The sequence below is a fragment of the Pangasianodon hypophthalmus genome, chromosome 1, assembly GCF_027358585.1.
Source record: "Pangasianodon hypophthalmus isolate fPanHyp1 chromosome 1, fPanHyp1.pri, whole genome shotgun sequence".
In the NCBI taxonomy this organism is placed as follows: Eukaryota; Metazoa; Chordata; class Actinopteri; order Siluriformes; family Pangasiidae; genus Pangasianodon; species Pangasianodon hypophthalmus.
This window is the reverse complement of record NC_069710.1, coordinates 4,486,292-4,495,099: the sequence shown is the minus strand read 5'-3', so window position 1 is coordinate 4,495,099 and position 8,808 is coordinate 4,486,292. Positions and strand designations below refer to the sequence as shown.

The 8,808-nt window shown below is 39.0% G+C and overlaps 1 protein-coding gene across 1 annotated transcript in view; it reads left to right on the top strand.

The window, feature by feature from the left end:
* Window positions 1–731: 731 nt before the first annotated feature.
* tsnare1 (T-SNARE Domain Containing 1) overlaps window positions 732–8,808 on the top strand; it is a 109,093-nt gene continuing 101,016 nt past the window's right edge. Inside the window, exon 1 of the mRNA XM_053237024.1 lies at window positions 732–832. The gene's annotated coding sequence lies outside the window, so the exon portion shown is untranslated. The remainder of the gene's footprint in view (window positions 833–8,808) is intronic.

Sequence of the window (8,808 nt, the reverse complement as noted above, 5' to 3'; positions counted from 1 at the left end):
GTAATATTGATAAAAGGCAACAATTCAAACATCCATTTTAAGGTGAAAAAAAAAAAATTTTTAGGTTTAATTCAGAAGTCAGAACCACAGACGATAGTGTCCATAGTACCACTAGAAACAAGCAGAGGGTGGAACTGCACATCTGACCAGCAAATTAGGACTGACCAGCAATTTCAGGAATGCCCATCAAATTTAGGAATGACCAGCAAAATCAGGAATGACTGGCAAAATCAGGAATTAACAGCAATATTAGAAATGACCAGTAAAATCAGAAATGACCAGCAAAATTAGGACTGACCAAGAAAATCAGGAATTACCAGGAAAATCCCGGGATGACCTGCGAAATTAGGAATAACCAGGAATATCAAGACTGACCAGAAAAATCAGGACTGACCAGAAAAATTAGGAATGACCAGCTTAATCAGGAATGACAATCAAAATTAGTAATGACCTGCTAAACCTGGACTGGCCCGGACACTACCTGAGGCTCAGTGAAAGAGAGAGAGAGTGCCTTCAAAATTGTTTCACATAAACCAATATTTTTTTTTACATTTATAAATCCACATATCCTGCACTCCTGTCATAATTATTCCACGAGAAATACTCTGGGCGGTCAATATGTCTTGTGAAATATAGCCTGTTACATTTTGTCTACCCATTTTTCCTGGCAAACTACAAATCCCAGAATCCTCTGGTATAATCCATACCACATGACTAATAAAGGGGAGCAGGTGGTATAGAGTCATGTGATGCTGTGAGCCTGGGCTTCTTCTGCTTCTTCGTCTGATGTGAATGCTAAAGCTAAGTGCTCTTTGAAGAAAAAAAAAAAGAGGTAATGTTTGAGAAACCTTTTTCCCCTCTGCTCTTTCTCTGTCGTTGAATGGATTGTTATTGCTGCTCTGATTATAGCAGGGAGGAGGGGGTAAGAGATGATGGAGGAGACTGGGAGAGGAAGGGTGTAGGCCATGGAGGATACTGTTCTATACAGTGTGCCTGTGAATGTGTGTGTGTGTGTATGTGTGTGTGTACTGGAGCATGCATCATGTGATTGCAGAGTCATGTTAACAGGACTATGTAAATATCTTTGTTTAATAGTGCGAGTGTCCTCAGGGAGATAAGCCTTGCTTCAGCCTGTAAACAAGGCCTTGGTGCTTAGTATCACGAGCTTCTTTATTTATATCTTCTTCAGCTGGCAAGGCAAACACCACAGAATCATATGCGTGCCGTGATCCGTCAATTAGTTAAGCACTGAAAAGACAATGAGTCTGCTTTCTATGTATTTGTTTGTGCTTGATAAGATGTTGTAGGACTCAGATTAATGCCCTCACTAATTCTATTAGTATCAAATTCTACGTTAACAGTGATAAATAAACCTACTTCTGCTAATAATTGTAATCCTCACTTTATATTTGTGGTGGTCTGAGAAAACCCATCAGATGTTGTTATGGACTGAATTCTGGAAAACAACCAAAATGCTGAAAAATCTGGCCAAATATCCAAATTTTTGTTTCCTGCCAGTAATATACTTTAACATCTCTACTCTAAGGAAACATGCATATATTTAACTAAAACTATATGGAGATCTTTTTATTTAAGCTACTTTCTGCCCGAAAAGGCCATGTCAGATAAGCAGTCACTCTGCACAATGATGTCCAAAATCTTGCTAGCTAAGTGTGCTTTTCTCGCACAATGAATGTCAAGCTTTGGTCAGCTTTTTGCATAGCCATGTGCTGACTCTCGAAATGTCCGCAATGATCTTGAAACAAAGAAGAGTGCTTACCCACACTGTGCAGATGTCATCGAACAAAGTTTTAAAATGTTTCAGTATTACTAAAAGACATTAATAACAATAAATTTGGTCAGCATAACAGAACTGAATGTTGAGTGATTATCTCCCCATTGTTGCTAGCAAGAAATGAAACCAGTGGAGTGACGAGATGACGATAAGGCTTGTGTTTAAATGCTGTGAGTGACTTTGACCTCAGGTGATGAGACAGAGACTGGTGTAGATGATGCTGGTAACCAAAGGGATATCTCATTTCCCATTGTAAAGTTATACTTCTTTAAAATTTGAGAGTAATGTGATTTTTTTTCATAAGTAGATTAGGTTATAAATGTAGAGGTAGGTGCGGTGTCTTTCAGTGGAATTTCAATGAGATCTTTAAATGCAAATTTCTCTTCCATCCATCTATCCATTTTCTGTACCGCTTATCCTAGAGCCTATCGCCTATCCCAGGGGACTCGGGGCACAAGGCAGGGGACACCCTGGACGGAGTGCCAACCCATCAGAGGGCAAAATCACACACACATTCACACACTACGAACAGTTTATGCCAATCAGCTTACAGTGCATGTCTTTGGGCTGGGGAGGAAACCACCAAAGCATGGGGAGAACATACAAACTCCATGTACGCAGGGCAGAGGCAGGAATTGAACCCCGAACCCCAGACGTGTGAGGCAAACATGCTAACCTCTAAGCCACTGTGCCAGAATTTATTAATATATATTTATTATTATGTTATAACTTTACTTCTCAGTATATTAAAAAAGTAATATGTTTATTAAAGACATGCATGTTTCCAGCATCAGAAGTGAATAATAATAATAATAATAATAATAATAATAATAATAATAAAATGAACTATAAAGCCAAACTAGTTTTGGTGGTAAATCTTTAGCTGTTGAGATTTATCTTCTAGTCAATAGAATTTAGGTCAAGAGACTCAAATTAGAATATTGTAATAATAATATACCTAGTAATAATGTACCTTAGTACAACTGGCAACAAAACCGTCTCAGAGCATCACGACCCCACATTTTTAAAGTTGGTATGGCTTTCTGTTTGAGATATGGAGCCCTCTCTTTATGCCAAACATATTTATGAACAGTTGAAGTTTGGTCTTATCTGAACACAGCACCTGCTCTCAGTTTGCACTGTTCTATAAAAGTTGCTTTGTTATGGAAAGCTTTCTAGCTTGTTGGCATGAAGGATGGAACAGAATGACTCTAGGATTTGTCTTTGCCAGCTTGATCATCTATCTCACTAGGCACAGGAACAAGATCTATGTCTTGGCAAACCTTCACCTATGCCAGTGGTTACATAATGTACATGAATATTTCAAATGATTGTACTTTAAAATCTTGTTGTGGTTACTGGTTCTACACATTATTTGATTTGTGAAGATCAGCATTGGTTTGCCAAGTTTCTGTTGTCTGTTTGGTGTTCTCACAGAACTTTTGCGCCATGGTTCCCATGGTGATAAGCACCATGTGCTATTGTTTTGGTATCGGTTTTGGTCGTGTATCCAACCCAAATTCTGGTGTGCCTAAATAAATATCATTCTGGTAAACTACACTTGTAATCAACCTCCTCATATTTAGTACATTATGTTAATTGTATGTTCTAATCTTGGTGACAGGTTCTAATGGACACATTCATTACGTACACATTTTCAGGAGATTTTTAAGATTGCATTTATAAATGGCACATAGAAAATCTTTGCATTTAGAAGTTTGAGGGAATTTGTGTCATGATGCTGTCAAATGTACTAAATTCTTCTACTATGTCTAGAGGAAACATAAACACATTACAGAAAAGGATAGACTATTTGCTGCCAAAAGCAATCAGACGTCTTTCTTTTTACTTCAATAAATGTGTGAGAACCTGTCACCACCCATGCTACACTCACAACATAATAAGTAAGATAAAATTGAAAATCCGTCTGACCAGAGTTCAAGATCATTTTCTTGATAACGCTTTCCTTTTATTAAGTTTCAACAACAAGTTGAAATAGTGGCCCCATGCCTGAAACCAGTACGTCATTAAGCATCATTACTTGATTGCAGTAAGTTGCTTGAAATGGTGTGTAATTGGACAGTATTGTGGGGCTGGCTACAGAGAGGAGTGAGACCTGGATTCAATTTGTGGGGTCGGCTGGATGAGAGAACTCCAGATAACAGGCCCGGCTGTTTGGAAGTGTAGGATTAATGGGTGGTCAGGACTTTAGATAAAATTTAACTAATCTGGGCCCATCCAGATAGAGGATGAGCTCTGATACAAGTGTGTGACACTGCTTTGGCAGGATGTGCTGCTTCACTAAGACCCTGCTGGCAAAGAGCCCTTGTGACTAGACTGTGCTGATTCATGTCTGTAGTACTGTTTATGCTGCTGAGTGAAAATCATAGAATGATTGTCAGGCAAAGGCCCAAGCAAGATGATTGGCTGTAAGCCGAGGTAATCAATTACCTGAGAGAGTAGCCATTGCCAGTTGTTTATACCTTTTACCTATTCTGCTTTCTATGAAAGTGAAATATTATTTTTGATTGAATTATATTCTCTCTGAACAGGTCGCAGTTTGGATTTACAGATATTTAATGAAACACGTCACAGTGTAATTGCAGAATAATGCGTAATACTAAATATTTTGCCAAGAAGGTTGTGTATTTTTGCATTTTGATCAGATTGCCTACTTTAATAAATCTTATATATATATATATATATATATATATATATATATATATATATATATATATATATATATATATATATTACTCATATATATTACTCAATTAGTAAATTTGAGAGAAATACATGATTTGGTGTTCAATTAATGCAGAATCACAAAGGACAAAAAAAAAAAACAGTCTATTTGGGATGCATAAACATAGTGCACGTAGTGCTTGTGTAATAGCTTGGATAAGATGGCTTACTTTGGTGTGTCATCATCTGATATGTGTCAAGAAGCTTGTTTGTAATCAACTTATTTAGTAATCATGTCACATTATACACCAGATTGAAGCCACACACATACAAATCAGTTCTTTGTGAAATTTGTTCTCTCTGAGATACTCAGGTGGACTTTGTGTCCATTACATACAATATCATTATACAAAAGCATCATTATACACAAGACTTTACTAAGACATTTTATGTTGAGGGTCATTACAAAACTACAGAACATATATTTGGGGAAAAAAAAAAAAAAAACAGAATCCAGAATATTCCCACAAGATACTAGAGCAGTGGACTCAAAGCCTCAAATGGCCCTAATTCTTCAAAATTGCATAGAAATTAGTGCAGATTTAAGCTAATGGAATAGTGTATGAACAGATGTGTGTCGGAGTCATGAAAGTTTTGTAAGGCATTGTTAGAGATTCGGCAAAGAGGGGTCAGTACACAGGAGACTAGTGTTGATCTTCAGACTGTGGTGTTTATTGCTCGCTTAAAGAATCTTCAAAGCAGTTTTTCACCAATAGAAGCATAACTTCAGAAAGGTTTCACCAGCTCTCTCTAAAAATGCAGAAGTTAGCTTATGTCCAGAGAAGGAGTGAAGGAAGGGGGAGAGATGAGAGAGAAGCAGGCTTAGCCAGACAGTATGTCACCCCTGACCTTGGTGTGTTCTGAGATCATACAGTATTCTGAGAGCATACCAAACACAAAGCAATGAGAAATATGACATTCAGCGTATGTAACATAGAGAGTCATAGATGAACATAAAACTTTAGCACATGGTCATGAAGTCAGAAGAAAATAATTAAAGCTAGTAATTAATGAAAGTATTTCCTTCAGTGCCCCTTCTGAGCACAAAGCAAGCTTAGTCAGCCTAACCAAATCTGTGTAGTGTGATGGTCATTCACACCTACACATCAACAAAAAGCTATCTAGACAGAATTCTAGATGGTCAAACGTTGTCTTAGCATACCATGCGAAGATCATTTTTGCTATGAGTACAAATTTGAAACTTACAGGACATCATTAGTTTAAATAGCAAGCATACAATAATGATCAGAACAATGATGAAAATAATAACCAAACCAATCTCAACAACATTGTGTCAAAAAGATCCAGTGTGTGCTTTTAGTCATCCTTAGTCCTTAAGAATGTCCTAGATATGTTTGCTATGGTTGATGATGATGTCGTTGCAACACTCAGGGCCTATTAGTGAATGTTCCACACCAACTGTACTGTGGTGTCTGTTTTGAAGAAATTCCAAGACCATATGGCATCAGCAGGCAAGAGTTTGTCATATTAAAAAAAGATAGAGATCATAATGATGCTATTGCAGTCCCAAAATGAATAGTGATTTAAGCGCAAACGTTCAATCAGCTGCAAACTCCCATCAACTAGTTAATTATTTACATGCCATATTCAGCATGCCCCAATTATGTTTGTATACACCTAATCTGCAAGAAATACACACTAAATTATACAGCTGTAAGCCAAAAAAGGGAAACAATCCACAGACCACAGTTATCTAAAATCAGAGGAAAGAAGTAAAGTTTATTCATTCATTCCTTTTCAGTATCTGCTTTATCCTGGTCAGGGTTGCGGTGGATCCAGAGCTAATCCTCGCAACACTGGGTGCAAGGAGGTAGAATTCACCATGGGACACCAGTGCATCACACGGCACCATTTACACACACATTCACACCTAGGAGCGATCTAGCATAGCCAATCCACCTGCATGTTTTTGAACAGTGGGAGCAAGCCGACGAACCACACACACAGCTGGCGAGCCGAGGAAACACACTCAGTCATGGGGAAAACATGCGAGACACGCCACAGACTCAGGATCAAACTCAGGACCCTGGAACTATGAGGTGGCAGCGCTACCCACTGCACCACTGTGGTGCTAAGAAAAGAAGTTATATAATGAAAATCTGATAAATGATAAAGTTACTCTTTGGCTACTTATTTTAGAAATGGCAAACATTTGAAAGTTTTATGGAAGCAACAAGAGACAGGATATTATGTAAAATAAAGCGAGCCATCCGTGAACCTCCCATGAATGACATTATACACCTCAACCTTTCCTTCTCCGAACATTATTCAAGTCTCCTCATTTTTATTTATAGCTGCGCTATTCTAAATGCATTCACCTTCACCTGTAGCATGTGCTGCCATATCCATATGGTTTGATTGTGCTCAGCACCACTTTTCTCCTGTGTTAGTTTGGAGGGACTCATTGATTGTATCAGATTGGTTGCGTAATTGATTGTAACTGGTTATTAACCTCGGAGAACTTTGTGGCCAGCACAGTGCTGCATGAGAACAGGCCTTAATCATTCACAAATGGCAGCCACTAATGAAATTAGTTCTGCACTACAACATTATTTGTTGGAGAAAGCATTGACAAGGGCATTCAATGCTGAAGCTTACTTTCCTGTGAAATTATTTTTCACTGACCATTCTTGTTTTTACTTCAATAAATTTAGGTTAATAAAATATTCAATATAATAATTAGTTTAGTAATTATGATATTTTATGCAGCATAGCTACAGTGTGATTCAGTCAGGCTTAAATAAGCATTGGTGGACTTTTCAGTGCTTTAGAGTCTTAGGCCCTATGTACAGGTATACAGATATATTTGAAAACATAGTTTTTGCCCCTACATTTCTCTTTTTTTGGTTATCTGCCAGTCTGGTCATCTGCCAATTCCTCACCTGGCAGCTCTCTTCTCTCATGCAATAGCTACCAACCGGGGAGGTTGAAGACTAACATGTACTTCCTCTGAGACAGGTGAAGCCAGCCAACTGCAACTTTTCAATCTGCTGCTCATGATGTATCACAGGGCAGCATAAAACACATGGAGGACAGTGCTATTCCACATACATGAGCTCACAGATACCCATGATTGGCTAGTCTCACTGTGATTGACAGTGGAGGGTATACCAAGACAGTTTTGCTCACTTGGGTCGTGGACACAGGATTCAAACTCATGATCTATGTACGATCGGGTGAAAGCGTTGCTGGTTCACTACAAGTGGCACAACAGAAAGGTGTTCGTCCTATTATCTGGAGATCGTGAGTTTCAGTACCGGGGTGGGTCAGGAAAGCAAACTTGGCCTGGGTGAGAGGAATGCCATACCCTCTCACCCTTGTCAATCAGATTGACATCTAGCCAATCGTGGGTGTCTGTGAGCCCATGCAAGCAGATATGGCAGATAGCACTTTCCTCCAAATGTGTTATGTTGCCCTGTGGCGCTGAACAGTTTGAAAAGATGCGGAGGTTGGCTTCACATGTCTTGGAGGAAGCATGTGTTTGCCCCTCTCTCCCTGGTTGGTAGTTGTCATGTGATAGGGCAGAGTTAGCTAGTGAGCGGGTGGGAAAGTCCAAATTGGGTAGAAAAAAGAAATCCTGTTCACATGAACAGCGTTCAGCATTCTTGTTCACATGAAAACAATTTGTACATGCACACCCCAGCCTGTGACAGAGTATCATAAACTGTTATGCCTTACGTTGAGTGCATGTGTATTGAGTATTAACGAAGGCAAAATGGGGAAAAACTCCAACTTGGCCAAAAGTTCTAGAACTGCTGAGTCTTATTTGTAAACTCTGTTCACATTATGATGTACCGCTGAAGCAGGACAGTGTGAATCATATTCTGGCACCTTTGCACAAGGGAGTAATAATAAAACAAAACCGAAATTATATTATTAGCAAATAAGAATTTACCAGCTTGGTCAGCAGTCATGATAAATGGAGCTCTACAACATTTATAATACAGGCAAAACCTCAGTTTTGCGTGCGCAGGGTGATACTGTGACATCATCATTTTCCAAAACATATATTTTTCCAATCCACATGAAAACACTGAAACAATGTTTTAACACAGCTTTCACCGCTGTGGCATGGGTTCGATTCCCGGCCATGGAACCGAACCCAGCTACTGGGGTTGCGTGCAACAGTGCGCTCTCAGTGCCGGTCCCAAGCCCAGATAAAATTGATGAGGGTTGCATCAGGAAGGGCATCCGGCGTAAAAACTGTGCCAAATTGAATGGTGGTGACCCCAAACGGGAGTAGCCAA